The sequence below is a fragment of the Chelonia mydas genome, chromosome 4 (assembly GCF_015237465.2).
Source record: "Chelonia mydas isolate rCheMyd1 chromosome 4, rCheMyd1.pri.v2, whole genome shotgun sequence".
NCBI classification, from domain to species: domain Eukaryota; kingdom Metazoa; phylum Chordata; order Testudines; family Cheloniidae; genus Chelonia; species Chelonia mydas.
The window spans coordinates 1,535,372-1,550,970 of NC_057852.1; the positions used below are offsets into that span (position 1 = coordinate 1,535,372).

General features: G+C 52.0%; 1 protein-coding gene and 2 long non-coding RNA genes across 4 annotated transcripts in view; 2 read left to right on the forward strand and 1 right to left on the reverse strand.

The window, feature by feature from the left end:
* LOC102930774 (class I histocompatibility antigen, F10 alpha chain) overlaps window positions 1-15,599 on the forward strand; it is a 1,343,638-nt gene that overhangs the window by 1,218,442 nt on the left and 109,597 nt on the right. The gene's annotated exons all lie outside the window — the stretch shown is intronic.
* LOC119566052 overlaps window positions 1-15,599 on the reverse strand; it is a 302,951-nt gene that overhangs the window by 223,100 nt on the left and 64,252 nt on the right. The window lies entirely within an intron of this gene.
* LOC119566038 lies at window positions 416-5,131 on the forward strand. Of its 2 annotated transcripts, XR_006290563.1 has the most exons (4): window positions 416-457; window positions 4,611-4,752; window positions 4,893-4,969; window positions 5,077-5,131. It is a non-coding gene; the product is annotated as an uncharacterized LOC119566038 (long non-coding RNA). The 2 variants fall into 2 exon arrangements; XR_005225017.2 differs by lacking the exon at window positions 416-457 and having other exon boundaries at window positions 4,405-4,752.

Consider the following 15,599-nt stretch of genomic DNA (forward strand, 5'->3'; position numbering starts at 1 on the left):
GGGTTTCCCCAAGACCGACCAACAGCTGTGAATGGTGTGGAGGAGAAGGTGTTGGTATTTGGATGTGTATTGGTATTATGTGTATGTGTCGAGGCTTGTGGGGGCTTTGTGCTGGGGGAGAAGCTGAGCCCTGATTCGGGGCCAGGGCTTCTCTGACTCGGGGTCCTGTGAAGGGAGCCAGCCAGTCAGGCCGTGGCACAGGAGCCAGCAAACAGGGCTGTAAACAGGGGAGTCTGAGGGGGAGTTTGTCTTGTGGTGCTTGTTGGGGGTTTGTTGTTGCTGTGGCGGGGGGGGGGGTTTGCGTGTGGTTTGTGTTTCCCAGGTGAACAGGATTTAGGTGGGAAGGCGATGACAGACACAGAGGCAGCAGTGGGCGTGACTCATGTCGTGGAAGACACAATGGAGATGACTGGCTGTGGAAGCTGCCGTATGTCCATGATCCTGGAGGGGGGACCTGGTAAGAGTTTTGTCTGCATGAAATGCCGTCTGCTCGAGCTGATGGAGGAGAAGATCTGAGGTTTGGAGATGCAGGTGGAAAGTCTGGTTGAGTTTAGAAAGGGGTTTGAGCAGATGATGGAGCAAAGACATGAGGTATCTGAAGGGAAAAGCTCAGACTTGCAGATGGAAGCAGGACTGAGGAATTCTGAGGAGAGACAGCTGGGTGAGGAAAGTAGTCAGTGGAAGCATGTGACTAGAAGAACCAGGCAGAGGAAAAGACGGGCTCGTGAAGGAGAAATAGAGCTCAGGAATAGGTTCTGAGAGTTGGAAAATGAAGAAGGGGCTCAGCAGGTAGTCACTGAAGGTGGAGGGGCAAGGAAGAAGAGAAGAGCGGCTAGTCCTATTGGAAAAGGGGAAGAGTCAATGGAGACTACACCAAATATGAGCCCCAGGAGGATACAGGATGGGTTGAAGAGGATTACAAGGGAGAGTAGGAATGGAAAGAACTTGCAGCCAGAGGGAACAGGGGATAGACTGGAGAATAGCATCGTCATCATGGAAAGGAAGGTCTACGTTATCGGGGACTCTTTACTGAGAAGACTAGACAGGCCTGTAACCAGAGCTGATCCAGAGAATAGAAGGGTGTGCTGTCTTCCAGGTGCTAAGATACGGGATGTAGATGTGAGGTTGAAAAGGATCCTAAAGGGAGCGGGAAAGAATCCCCTATTTATCCTTCATGTGGGAACAAATGATACGGCTAGATTCTCGCTGGAAAGTATCCAGGGAGACTGTGCTAGGCTGGGGAAGACACTTAAGGAAATCAAGGCTCAGGTGATCTGTAGTGGGATTTTGCCTGTTCCTGGAGAAGGGCAACAAAGGTGTGACAAGATTACGACTATCAACAGATGGCTCAGGCAGTGGTGCTAGAAGGAGGGCTTTGGGATGTCTGGCCACTGGGAGGCATTCCTGGACAGAGGACAGTTCTCTCGGGATGGACTTCATCTGAGTAGGGAAGGAAATAGACTTCTAGGATAGAGGCTGGCACAACTGATTAAGAGAGCTTTAAACTAGGAATCTGGGGGAGATGGTTGGTTGGGAGATGTCCAGGTAATCTCCACGTCGGATTTTAGCCTTGAGAGGGAAGAAAACAAAGTAAGAAAGGATACAGCCGTGGGTAGGAGAATGGCTATAAGGAGGAAGGGCAGTGTGGATACCAGTCTAATAGGTTCTACTGGCCGTAGAATGACTGTGCCTCATTGGGTAAAGAACGTGAGCGAGGCCAAACAGCAAAAATGAAGATGTTTGTACTCTAATGCGAGGAGCCTAGGTAACAAAATGGAGGAACTAGAGCTACTGGTGCAGGAAGTGAAACCAGATATTCTAGGGATAACAGAAACAGGGTGGAATAGTCGTCATGACTGGACTACGGGTATTGAAGGGTATGTGCTGTTTAGGAAAGACCGAAATAAAGGTAAAGGTGGTGGAGTAGCATTGTCTATCAATGAGGAGGTAGACTGTAAAGCAATTCGAAGCAATGGAATGGATAAGACAGAGTCCGTCTGGGCAAAAATGACATTGGGGAAGAAAACTACTCGAGCCTCCCCTGGGATAGTGCTTGGAGTGTGCTAGAGACCGCCGGGATCTAATGTGGATATGGATCGAGCCCTCTTTAATGTTTTTAATGAAGTAAATACGAATGGAAACTGCGTGATCATGGGAGACGTTAACCTCCCAGTTATAGACTGGAGGACGAGTGCTAGTAATAATAATTGGGCTCAGATGTTCCTAGATGCGATAGCTGATGGATTCCTTCATCAAGTAGTTGCTGAACCGACAAGAGGGGGTGCCATTCTAGATTTGGTTTTGGTTAGAAGTGAGGACTTCCCAGAAGAAATGGTTGGAGGGGACAATCTTGGTTCGAGTGATCATGAGCTAATTCAGTTCCAACTGAACGGAAGGATCAACAAAAAATAAATCTGCAACTAGGGTTTTTGATTTCAAAAGAGCTGACTTTCAAAAATTAAGGAAATTAGTTCGGCAAGTGGATTGGACTGAAGAGCTTAGGGATCTAAAGGCAGAGGAGGCCTAGGATTACTTTAAATCAAAGCTGCAGAAGCTATCAGAAGCCTGCATCCCAAGAAAGGGTGGAAAATTCATAGGCAGGAGTTGTAGACCAAGCTGGATGAGCAAGCATCTCGGAGAGGTGATTAAGAAAAAGGAGAAAGCATACAGGGAGTGGAAGATGGGAGGGATCAACAAGGAAAGCTACCTTCTTGAGGTCAGAACATGAAGGGATAAAGTGAGAAGGACCTTGCAAAGAGAATTAAAATCAATCGTAAAAGGTTCTATAGCCATGTCAATCAGAAGAAAACCAAGAAAAAAGAAGTGGGACCGCTAAGCACTGAGGATGGAGTGGAGGTCAAGGATAATCTAGGCATGGCCCAACATCGAAACAAATACTTTGCCTCAGTCTTTAATAAGGCTAATGAGGATCTTAGGGATAATGGTAGCATGACAAATGGGAAGGAGGAGATGGAGGTAGATATTACCATATCTGAGGTAGAAGGAAACTCGAACAGCTTAATGGGACTAAATCGGGGGGCCCAGATAATCTTCATCCAAGAATATTAAAAGAACTGGCACATGAAATTGCAAGCCCATTAGCAAGAATTTTTAATGAATCTGTCAACTCAGGGGTTGTACCGTTTGATTGGAGAATTGTGAACATAGTTGCTATTTTTAAGAAAGGGAGGAAAAAAGTGATCCGGGTAACTACGGGCCTGTTAGTTCGACATCTGTAGTATGCAAGGTCTTGGAAAAAATTTTGAAGGAGAAAGTAGTTAAGGACATTGAGGTCAATGGTAAATGGGACAAAATACAAGATGGTTTTACAAAAGGTAGATCATGCCACACTCAACAAACACTCAAGACAACACACACACAACCACGTCTCCCACAAAAGACACCACATGACACACAATATCTCACACACACAAACACATCTCTCACACATGCCGACACACACTCACACACACATGCACACGATGGCTCTCACACACGCCGACACATGCTCACACGCTCGCGCATGGCACACGTCTCTCACACACGCCAACACACACACACGACACATGATGTCGCACACACGCCGACACACACACCCATGCCAAGATACGACGTCTCTCAAATGCCGACACACACACACGCCGACACACGACGTCTCTCAAACACGACATCTCACACACACACGCTGACACACACAGACCACACACACATGCCGACAGACGACACTGACACACACGACACCGACACACATGACACACATGACACTGACACACACGACACCAACTCACACACGTGATGTCTCACAGACGACACCAACTCACACACACGACGTCTCACACACACGAAACTGACAAACACACACGACACACGACGTCTCACACACACACGACACCGACACACACCACAGTCGACGACTGACACACACACCTGCGACACGACATACGACACGTCACACGACACACAAGACGGCAGAGGACACGACACCGAAATCACAACCCTGGAGACGACCCCCAGCGGGTGCGAGAGCGGAGCGGGGACGGGCGGGGTGAACTCGGTCTCTGGGCGGCGCGTGGGGCCGGTGTGGACGGGAGGGAAGAGGGCGGCAGGGCCGAGGGCGAGATTCCCAGCCCCCGTCGAGCGCTGGGGAGCGAGGGCTCCGGCTCGGCTCTCGCAGCGGCTCTGGCGAGGAATGGTGCCGGAGCTCTCGCCGGAGGGGAACACGGCAGGAGGGGGCCTGAGCCGCTTGGGCCTCTTTCCAAGGAGGCGGAACCAGGCCTCCGCTCTCTGCCCTCTGCAGACCTGGCTGCGAGGTCAGTGCTTCCAGTTCCTCGTCCGCACTCGCCGTCGTCCTCCTCACCGGCCGTGGGCGTCCTCGCCGGGGACGGGGCTCGGGGGGGTTAAGCCTGGGGAGGGGCCAGAGTCTCCTGAGCAGAGTGACTCTGTGGGGTGCCGTTAGAAAAGGGGCTTTTTGGTTGTGATGCTCAAGGTGTAACGGGAGGAGAGTGGAGGGCGGATCCCCGCCGTGTGGGAGAGGCAAACAGAGGAGCCTACGAGACGTTGCCGACTGAGATGGTAACTTACTTGTTTTTTTCCCCTTGTGCTGGGTTTAGTACCAAGGAAAAAGAAGTCAAGCCTCAGAGTCTACTGCCCTCATGCGACGGAAAGTGAGTGAGAGCAGCGAGCCTGTGACCGTTGGTGATGCCAGGCAAGAGGCCTCCATCTGGGAGCCGAGCAATCGCCAGTCTCGGTGAGGTAAGTGTCTGGTTTGGTGAGGACTCTGCTCACACCCCACCTGAGTCCGGGTAGGGAAGCCCCGTAAATTAGGGTTCGGTTTGTAAGAAAAGGTTCCTGATCAGCTGTGGTTACGAGGGAGAAAATGTCCCCATTTTCAGAGGCTGCTCGTTTCTCTGGTCAGGAACGGTGTCTTCTCCACAGCTGAAGGTTGGATCCAAGAGGATGACTCCAGGTGGTGAGTTGCTTGCCCTGCTCTCATGTTTCTCTGTCTTCTCTCATGTGTTCGCCAACTCTCTCTTTCTCTTCTCTCCTCTTCTCTCCTCGTGCTGTGACCCTTCACAGGACACGGGTAGGTGTGCATTCCCACAGGTGAGGTCTCGGGAGCCATGGAGAAGTCGGAGCGGACGAAAATCATGCAGGGCAGTAGAAAGGCTGCTGAAAGTACCTGAAGAGACAAAGGAAATGAGAAGGGGGAAGTCCAGACTAAGACAGGAGTCTAGTCTGTAAAGAGAAACAACGGGAAGTCTAAGCTACAGAAACTCTTCAAGTTGCCGAAAGACATTTAGGATGGGAAATAACTTCTTGAATCCAGTCTCTTTAAGATCTTAGGCTTAGTATGCGTGTGTATTTGTATTTGCTTAGTAATCTGCCTTCTTCTGTTTGCTATCCCTTATAATCACTGAAAATCTACCTTTTCTAGTGAAACTATTTTTTGTTTATTATTATTATTATTAAACTCAGTTTGTGCAACTGGTGCTCCGTGAGGGAAATGCTTTGTGTGTTACTCCAAGGGGCTGCCCGGTGTCACTGTTGCTCCATGAGGGAAATGATTTGAGCATGACCTGAATTGGCCACGCAGTGTCACCATTGCTCCGTGAGGAAATGCTTTCTGCATTACTCCAAGTGGCCACACGGTGTCACTGTTGGTCCAGGAGGGAAATTATTTGTGCATTACCCTGAGTGGCCACCGAGTGTCACTGTTGCTCCGTGAGGGAAATGGTTTGTGCAGTACCCTGAGGGGCCACCCGGGGTCACTGTTGCTCCATGAGGAAATGGTTTGTGCATGACCTGAATTGGCCACACACATCACTGTTGCTCCCGGGGGGGAATTGTTTGTGTGTTACGCCTGTGTGGCCACCCAAGACAACACACACATCACACACAAAACATCACACACACAAAACACGACAGACGACACTGACACACACACACACAACACGACACCGACACACACAGAGAGAACACGTCACACATACAGAAACACGTCTCTCACACACACACAACACAGGACACCGACACACACAAACAAAATAAATGACTCCAGGTGGTGAGTGTGTGAGTGTGACGTGTTGTGGGCCGTGTTGTGTTGATTGTGTGTGCGTGTGTGTGACATGTTGTGGGTCGTGTGTGTGATGTTTTGTGTGTGATGCTTTCTGTGTCGTGTTGTGTGTGTGTTTGTATCGTGTGTATTTTTGTGTGTCGTGTTGTGTGCCGTTTTGTGTCATCGTGTGTGTGTGACGTGTGTGCGTCCGCGCCTTCGACGTATTGTAAGCTGGTAAAAGTAAGCTTAGGAGGTTTTCATGCAGGTCCCCACATCTGTACCCTAGCGTTCAGAGTGGGGAAGGAACCTTGACAGATAGACACAGTGTGAGGCCTGAGTTTCCCCTGCAGTCTGGATGCTCAAACACCGGCTTGGCAACACAAGTCAGCAAGCCCAGGCCACATAGAGACAGGCTCAGTGTGCAGTGTGGACAGACCCTCAGACAACCCCAGGATTGTCAAAGGAGGAAATCCTTCCTGTGTTTTGACTTGCTGGTAGAAGTGCCGAGTGACATTGGAGCTCACCGAGCTTCACTGACAAACGCAGCGCTCCAGCACCTGAGCTCTCGGGCTCCCTGTTGAAAGAAAAGCTGAAGGAGCGACCAAGGTCAAGGAGAGGTGCTCGTCTTTGGCCAAGGGCAGGGAGTCCCACCCTCAAAGCGAGAACATTTCTCTCTTTGTCTGTCTGTGTTGGGGCAGGAGCGATAACACGTCCTCCTGCATTTGCTATTTCAGAGAGTAGTTTCTGGCTGTCTTCTCAAAGACAGGGTGCAAAACAGGCCTCAAACCTGACTGAGTGGAAACAAGAACGATGCAGCTCGACTGAGCCAGCTGAGAATTAAGATGTGCCCCTTTGCTAGAGTGAGGGAATGACCTGTGAGGGGACTGGAAACCTGACCGGCCAATTTTTAACTCAATCAGCATCTTTCGTCTGAGTGCCGTCACTGTAGCTTCAATACTCCAGCACCGGACGCCCTGCCAGCTCTGGGCCCGACAAGCTTTCCTTGTGATTGGATTCTGGAGAGCAGGGGTGCAGGGAAGCCACAGGTGCATGTGGCTCCTTGGTGAGGTTTTCCTTGCAAGATGTGTGTGTGAGTCTGTGTGTGTAGGAAGCACTGAGTGTGGCAATGAGTGAGGCTTCCAATCCTCTGGCTCTGCCGGGATAAGGAGCAATTCAGGCCATCACTGAGCTGAGGGAGGGAGATGATTTTCTGACAGGGAGGGACGCCTCCTCCTAAAGGTGCTTGGCAGGCAGCCCTCCTTCCCAGGTGCATCCCGACAACACCCAGTTGAAAAGGGACCCTGCCCAGCCCTCCTCAGCGCGGTGACAATGAGCGAGTGAGGGAGCGTGGGGGAGAGGGAGCGACAGAGGGGAGGGAGATGGCGTGAGCGGGCCGGGACCTCAGCGAAGGGGGGCACAAGGGTGTTCAGTTTTGTTGGGTGCGGAAGTTGGCAACCCTAGATCCAGGGGCAACAACTCCAACCTCCAAAGAGGCTGGGCAGGGGCAGGACATCAGCTAGGAGGGGAGGGGTGGGTGGGGCAGTGACATCACCAAGGCCTTTTGCAGGAACTCAGCCCATTGGGCAAAGGTGGTGGGGAGGGGGTGACCTCCCCGAGAGACCCCGACATCAGCCGGGCAGGGCCGAGGTGCAGGGCCAGGGCAGTCTCTGAGACCCCCCCGGCTTTGCTGCTGCACGTCTCCTTCTCCACGTCTCCCCTCGAGGCCGGGGAGAGAATTAGGATTCACGTCTGTGAGCGTGAGGAGGAGCCTCTGTGGAGTTTTCTCCTTTCCTACCCCTGGTTGTGCCAGAAAACGAACTTCCCTTGGACAAGGTCAGAGGCTCCGAGAGGTTTGGAACCTGTTGGGTCTGATGCACCTGCTGCAGGCAGAATTCTCGGCACAGAAAACACTGGCTTAAGGGGGCAGAATTTGATTTCCTACCTCGGACTGTGACCCTTGGAATCACTGGGGACCTGGGGGTTTATCCTTTTTGGTTTCCCTTTTCCTCTTTCCTCCCTCCTTTCTCCTCTTCTCTTGCTTCTTTTTTCCCTTCTCCCAGGTTCCCTCCCTCTACCAAGGAGGGGTGTGTGTGGAGTGTGGGCGAGGAAGGGGGGGTTGCTCATATTGTGGGAGGTCCTCCCAAAGGGGTGGGTCCGGATCTGAGAGTGATCCCCTCTGATGGTGATCAGGGCCCTCCTTTGAGACATCTGGTGAGACCTCTCAGCCTCCCGCCCCTCAGCGTCTCAATGCTGACTGGCCGAGCAGGGGGCTATCCACAGCGAGGAGACTCGGGTCCTTTTGGTCTCTTTCAAATCAGGGAAATAAGACACAACCAATCCAAAGTATGGGATTCCTCTTGCTGCTTCTCTCCATTAATTGTCTCTTAGCAGTTGATGATTTCCTCCAGTGTTCCAGGTCTTCTAAAATACTTGCTGAATAATTCCTATGAACAACTGTTGGTCTGTAGGTCACCTGAGAGCCCTTTATTCTCATCGGTCAATGTATGAAATTCAAGATGTGACAGACAGGTGGAAAGTCAGGAGCAGTGTTTCCTCTAATTTGTTATGTCCGTGTGCTGTAAGGCGATTTTGGTACATGGTCATATTCTGTTTTGAATGTTGCTGAAATTAAAAATGGAGTTTAGAAATTCAAGATGGCGCACATGATTGGAAGGGTTTGAACTCCATCTTGGTACCCTTTCTTCCTGGCATTTTCCCGCCAAAACTCTGTGTCCCTGAGGGAACCGGAGGGGCAGAGAACTGGCTGGGCCCGGTGGGGGCAGGGCCCGTCAGCGTGCGCCTCAGGAATGTGCGCCAGCGCGAGCGTACGAGGGAGGGTCGGGGGTGACGCAGGCGCTGTCCACCATGGAGGCAGCCACGGCCAGGTTCTCTGCACGGCATCGGATCAAGACTCCGGCTCCTAACATCTGTCAAGGACTCGGATACTTACCTGACTCCTGTCATCCACCAAAGGCCCCAGTGGAGGCTTTGCTGTCGGCCCAGATCTGTTGATCTCCTGCTTCGGCAGTAGAGAGCCAGATCCTCCGATGCTCCAGAGATCCTGAGACGGACCGTCCGTTGTCGGTGTCCTCCTTCTGCAGCTTGGAGAGAGAGAGTCATTATTTTTCGGGCATTTATTAGTTTAACCAAGGGACAGTTTAAGGGTCTGGGCTTTATGCCCCTTGCTGGAATCTATGGGTAGGTATTTGTAGTGTTCCCCACAGTGAATCTTCCCCCAGTTGTATCTATCCCTTAATAAATCTTCTTTCTGTTGAAGGTTATATTCTTTCTATCCTTTATTTCAGTGCAACATGGGTGAGAGGCACAGAGATTTCTAATGCTCCCAGTTGATAGATGCTGGTAGGAGTCGGACCTGTTGAAAATGTCACCTCCTTATTATTCCTGACAGAGATTTGGGGGTACCTGTGCGGAATGAATGTTGTTCTGTGCACCAATATGGAGATGAGGGGTGACCCCTCCCCTGTACGTTGCTGCACATTCCAAACTTCATTCTGCACATGGACGCTGTGTGGTTGGCTGAAGGGTTCGGCGTGTGGGAGGGGGCTCAGGTGGGGCAGAGGGTTGGGATGTGGGCTGTTGGGTGGGGCCAGGGATGAGGGGCTCAGGGCTAGGGCAGAGGGTTGGGGTGCAAGAGTGTGAAGGGTCCGGCTGGGGGTGCGGGCTCTGGGGTGGGGTTGAGGATGAGGGGTTTGGGGTGCAGGTTCCTCCATCTAATCTCCAAGATGCTCTGGAAATAAGACGCCGTGTCCTTTGGTGAGCTCCCAAGAGCGGAGGGTATGAGAACTCCAGCAACTGAGAGGGCAAGGGATTTACCGTCAGATTGTTTCAAATGCTGCATTCGTCAGGTGACATTGAACAGCAACGCTCAGCTAACATCGTGGAGAAAGGAATTCTCTGCTAAGGATTCAAGGTGCCCCTTTGGCCAACTCCACCCCTTCCCTGAAGGGAGTGTGCTCAGAACAACCCCTCCTCAGCCGAACACACACAAACCCCCAGCTGGGCGCCCAGCACAAAGCATGGGAGGGGCTTGCTTGGATTGTTTTCCTTTTTACTTTACAAGAGGTTTTTTCAAAAGCATTTCCTGTTCCTCATGGGAAGGAAGCAGGATGCTTGTGGGGAAGGGAACCTCAGCATGGTGGAGCTGGGAATTTGGGGAGAGGCAGAGGGAGGGGAGTGGGTGAGGGGGTGAAGGGGCAGTTGCGGGGGAGGGAGGCTAAAGGGGATATGTGGGGCAGCTAGGTGAGGGGTTTGGGGGTAAGGCTGAAGGAGGGCAGTTGGTTGTAGGGGGGAAAGACTGAAAGGGCAGCTGGGGAGGAGCCTGGGAGGGGGGGAAGGTTGAGGGGGGCGATGAGGGGAAGGGGACCAGGGCAGTTGGGGGAGGCTGAAGGGGGGCTGAAGAGGTGATGGGGGGAAGGGAACATTTGGAGGAGGCTGAAGGGGTGATGAGGTATAGGGGGCCGGGGCAGAGAGACAGCTGGGGGGAGCTGCTCATCCCAGCGGGAGGGGAGGAGGAAGAGGAGTCCCCTGGTATCAGAAGCTGCTTCTTTATTAGAACTTTCTACGTTCCTGAGCAGGGTCCTGGGATCCAAAGGTTCGACAGGGAACTAGAGAGATTCCTGGCGGCTCGGTCCATCGATGGCGATTAGCCAGGATGGGCAGGGATGGTGTCCCTAACCTCTGTTTGTCAGAAGCTGGGGAGGGGCGACAAGGGATGGATCCCGGCATGATTCCTGTCTGTTCATTCCCTCTGGGGCACCTGGCACTGGCCACTGTCGGCAGACGGACACTGGGCTAGATGGACCTTTGGTCTGACCCCGTCTGGCCGTTCTTTGCTCTTCTGTTCTTATCACCTGCTCAGTGACATCTGCAAGTTGCTGCCCTCACTCACCACCAGCATCTGCTCCCTGCAACCAAAGGCAGGGAAAATACCCCTGAAGGGGGGAAACTGGAGGGGAGGGAAGGGCAGAGGGACTAAACTGGGAGCGGATCAGGGGCTCAGACAGGGGGGGTTGCCCTGCCAGATAGGTGCAGAAGAGAAAACCCCCAGATAGAGGGTGGCAGAGGGGATAACAGTTCCCACAGATGGGGTGAGCCATCAGCAGCCGTTCCAAAAGAGGGTGTGGTGGATGGTAGAACGACTTGTGTTCCTCACTGGAGGGTCCCCCTCAGCACCCCCTCCCCAGGGCTGTGGTGTTAAAGGCCCCGGGGAGCTCAATGCCCAGGGACCGCAGCTCTTCTCTCGCTGACATGGTGGACTGAGCTGCCAGTGGAATCTTGATTCAGGGAAATAGTTTACACCCTCCCCCCAAAGCCCCTCAGCATAACGCAAATGGATACTTCGATAAGTGTTAACCCAGTTTCCAAGAATTCCTGGCCAATTTCCGTCTCTATAACGTGTCTGCTTGGAGCCTCATAGGAGCTCCAAATGTCTCCTATCTGCTCTTCTGATTGCCTGAATTGGTCTCCCTGTCCTGAAACCCCCTGGCTTGCTGTCGTTCCGCATCTTTTCATGATTGATTTCTAACAATGTTCTTTGGATGACACTGTCCAGTGGAGCAGGAACCCACCCGAGAGGTCGGAATTAGGAAACCCCGGTGATCCAATCCCCCGGCCCGAGCTCTTTCATTATTTAGCCGCAGGGAACCAACTTCCACAGGAGCGCGGGAGAGAGCCCCACCACAGCACCGTGCTTCACACCCTGACCTGAAACATGGGGACCCTGGTTCAATCCTTCCTCCCTTGCAGACAGTGGGGGGTGATGCTGGCTGCACCAGCTCATGCTCAGGCCTCCCTGAGCCACAGATCGAGCCCAAAGGCAGGCTTGCCTCCGTGGCAGGAGAGAGCAGAGGGCCCAAGGGGAGTGTCTGGGACTCCCTCTTCAGGCTGTTGCCCTGCCTGGGGAGTTGGCTCTTGGTGGGTGAAATCAAACTATCGAGCTCCCAGTGTCCATGGGGTGTGTGCCCTGGTGTGTAACACTCTGCCCTGAGGTTGGTACTCACACCCCGAGCTATGCTAGGCAGCTGGACACAGCCCAAGTGAGAGCTGTGAGAGAAGGGTTGGGCTAGGACACCTCCCCTTCCTCAGTCTCTCCCATTCAAGGGCTTGGCTGGCTCCCTGCCCAGTGAGCTGGATTTCGGGAGTTGTATTGTAAGGTGCCTGTGTGGCCCATGCGCTGTACGGGGAGTTTAGGCATCTAACTCCGCTTGGTGGATCCGTGTTGTTCCTGTGATTTTCTAGCTGTCTAAGCCCATACCCTGTGACGCTCAGCATTGCCACACCTCCGTCCCGTCCTGGGCTGTGCCCTGTGTCACCAGTCAGCTCTCTGCAGAGCACAGCTGAGCAATTCCTGATTGGCAGGGGTGTGTCCAGGACAAGAGACAGAGCACCGACTGGAAAGGGACACCTCACAGCAAAGCCCAAATGCTGCTCCTCGAGGCTCGCTATTGCCTGTGGGTGCTGGAGGGGGACACTGTGATGGGATCCCCCTGAGGTGCAGCCTGGGACCAAGGGACTGCTGTGCCCCCTGAACCCTCTCCAGCCTGGGCTGTATCTCACAATGCCCTGCTAGTGACCAGCAGCACCCCCGCCAGGTGCTGTTATCACCCAGCTTGTTCGCATGAATGCTCCCCGAGCCACTCCTGAGTCACGCAGGGAGGCACCAGCCGGATCCCCGCTGCTCCCAGCCCTGTATCTCAGGAGTAGGCTCTCTATCGTATGAATTCCTTCCCCACTTCAGCAGTGGAAAGTGGCTTGACACCAGCCTTTGGTGACTGAGGAATTTACCATCCACTTCAGGGAAACTCACTGCTCAAGTTAAACAGGTCAACAAGTTTATTGGAGACAAAATAGAGATTTTCAGTGGTATGAAGTGAACAGCAAAAAATCCAAGTTAGTTACCAAAGGAAATAAACACCTAAGCGCACAGTCTGAACTCCCAACCCTCCTAGTCTGGGCAGCAATGAGACAAAGCCGTTTATCTCCCCCTCCTGGATTTTGCAGTCCCGAGCACCCAGATTTCTCCCTTGAAATCTGGGCCAGTCTCCTCAGTCGCAGTCTCAAGTCTTCAGCGTCCTTCTTGCTGGCAGTGTCGGTGGGGGAAGGAGAAAGGCCAAGCATGGGCCCCGGGTTTGGTTTTGGTTTTTGCACCCTCAGCCCATGTGCTTGGGAAGCACCAGTCCAGGCATGTCGGGGTCGGGGCAGGGCATTGCTCAATCTCCCAGCAAGGTGGAGCAATTCCCTTGCTGTGGCCTCATGCAGGGGAATCATTGAATGGGAGCTTCCTTGCTGGGCAATGGCTATGGATGGGTTGTTTCACACCCCACCCGGGGTTGCTGACCTTCCTTGCTGGTATCTCCTAACCTTTCCCCTGATACGCGTAAACCATGCCATGCAAGGTAACATCACAATTCAATACAAGATGAGGAATATGGGGGTTACAGGGCACCTAGAGGAGTAGGATTTTATGTTTGCATAATGAAAGACAAGGGATAATCATGTATTAAATGGATAGATGCAGGATAGGATCTGACCATATTCTGCCAGCCACCCTTTCTGAGAGCAGGAAGGAACGGCCTCGTGGGCCATTGGTAAAGGTGCATCAGCCAGATTCTGATGTCTGTGAAGAGGCATCACAAATGTCCAGATGGTCAAGAAGACGTGAGAGACTTGGAAACAGCAGGAGACAATCAGAAAACATCCACTCTATCCAACGCTAAACATGTTAGCAACATTGATGACCTCAGCGGTGAGGCAGCCACCCTGAATGCAAGACAAAGAAGAGCTAAGGGTGGGAAGCCAACAAAACCACCAAATGATAACAGTTGAAAACCCGGAGACTAACCCCATTTAAGGACTAACGATTACAGAATGACACTGCAAAATCCATAGGCGAAAGTGGGAATTGACAAGTCTAAAGCTGGGGTGTTTTGCCATAAGACTCTGGGTTCAGTCCTGCAAAGCCTCGGAGCATCGGATCACGAACGACGGAGCCCAGCTCCTCGCTTGTGTTCAATTTAACTGGCCATTAGATTGACAAGAGCTACAGCAAACTGGTAACTGTAAAACCATCTGCAGGACGTGTGTGTGTGTGTGTGTGTGTGTGTGTGATTAAATGCGTATGCTTACAGTTGTATTTTCAATAAATGCGGCATATTGCCTTTTCCCCTGAAAAGATCCCTTGTGCTTCTTATCAGCATAACACGTTCCCCCAAGGTATAGAGCGTCACAAACACATCTCATGACTCTGCCCCCAACAACTGGAACTAAGACAAGAAACAAGAAGAATTGTGTTAATGGTTTATTTACAGTAACTGGAAAGCAGGAAAGTAAAAGGAGCTGAGAAGGACCTTTTCTAAGCACAACATATGGCAAGGAGACCAACAGATTTTGAGAACACTTTTCTCAGTGGCACTAAAGTCACAGAAATGGCCAGGAATTATCATAGAATCATAGAATCATAGAATATCAGGGTTGGAAGGGACCCCAGAAGGTCATCTAGTCCAACCCCCTGCTCAAAGCAGGACCAAGTCCCAGTTAAATCATCCCAGCCAGGGCTTTGTCAAGCCTGACCTTAAAAACCTGTAAGGAAGGAGATTCTACCACCTCCCTAGGTAACGCATTCCAGTGTTTCACCACCCTCTTAGTGAAAAAGTTTTTCCTAATATCCAATCTAAACCTCCCCCATTGCAACTTGAGACCATTACTCCTCGTTCTGTCATCTGCTACCATTGAGAACAGTCTAGAGCCATCCTCTTTGGAACCCCCTTTCAGGTAGTTGAAAGCAGCTATCAAATCCCCCCTCATTCTTCTCTTCTGCAGACTAAACAATCCCAGCTCCCTCAGCCTCTCCTCATAAGTCATGTGCTCTAGACCCCTAATCATTTTTGTTGCCCTTCGCTGGACTCTTTCCAATTTATCCACATCCTTCTTGTAGTGTGGGGCCCAAAACTGGACACAGTACTCCAGATGAGGCCTCACCAGTGTCGAATAGAGGGGAACGATCACGTCCCTCGATCTGCTCGCTATGCCCCTACTTATACATCCCAAAATGCCATTGGCCTTCTTGGCAACAAGGGCACACTGCTGACTCATATCCAGCTTGTTGTCCACTGTCACCCCTAGGTCCTTTTCCGCAGAACTGCTGCCTAGCCATTCGGTCCCTAGTCTGTAGCGGTGCATTGGATTCTTCCATCCTAAGTGCAGGACCCTGCACTTATCCTTATTGAACCTCATCAGATTTCTTTTGGCCCAATCCTCCAATTTGTCTAGGTCCTTCTGTATCCTATCCCTCCCCTCCAGCGTATCTACCACTCCTCCCAGTTTAGTATCATCCGCAAATTTGCTGAGAGTGCAATCCACACCATCCTCCAGATCATTTATGAAGATATTGAACAAAACGGGCCCCAGGACCGACCCCTGGGGCACTCCACTTGACATCGGCTGCCAACTAGACATGGAGCCATTGATCACTACCCGTTGAGCCCGACAATCTAGCCAGCTTTCTACCCACCTTATAGTGCATTCA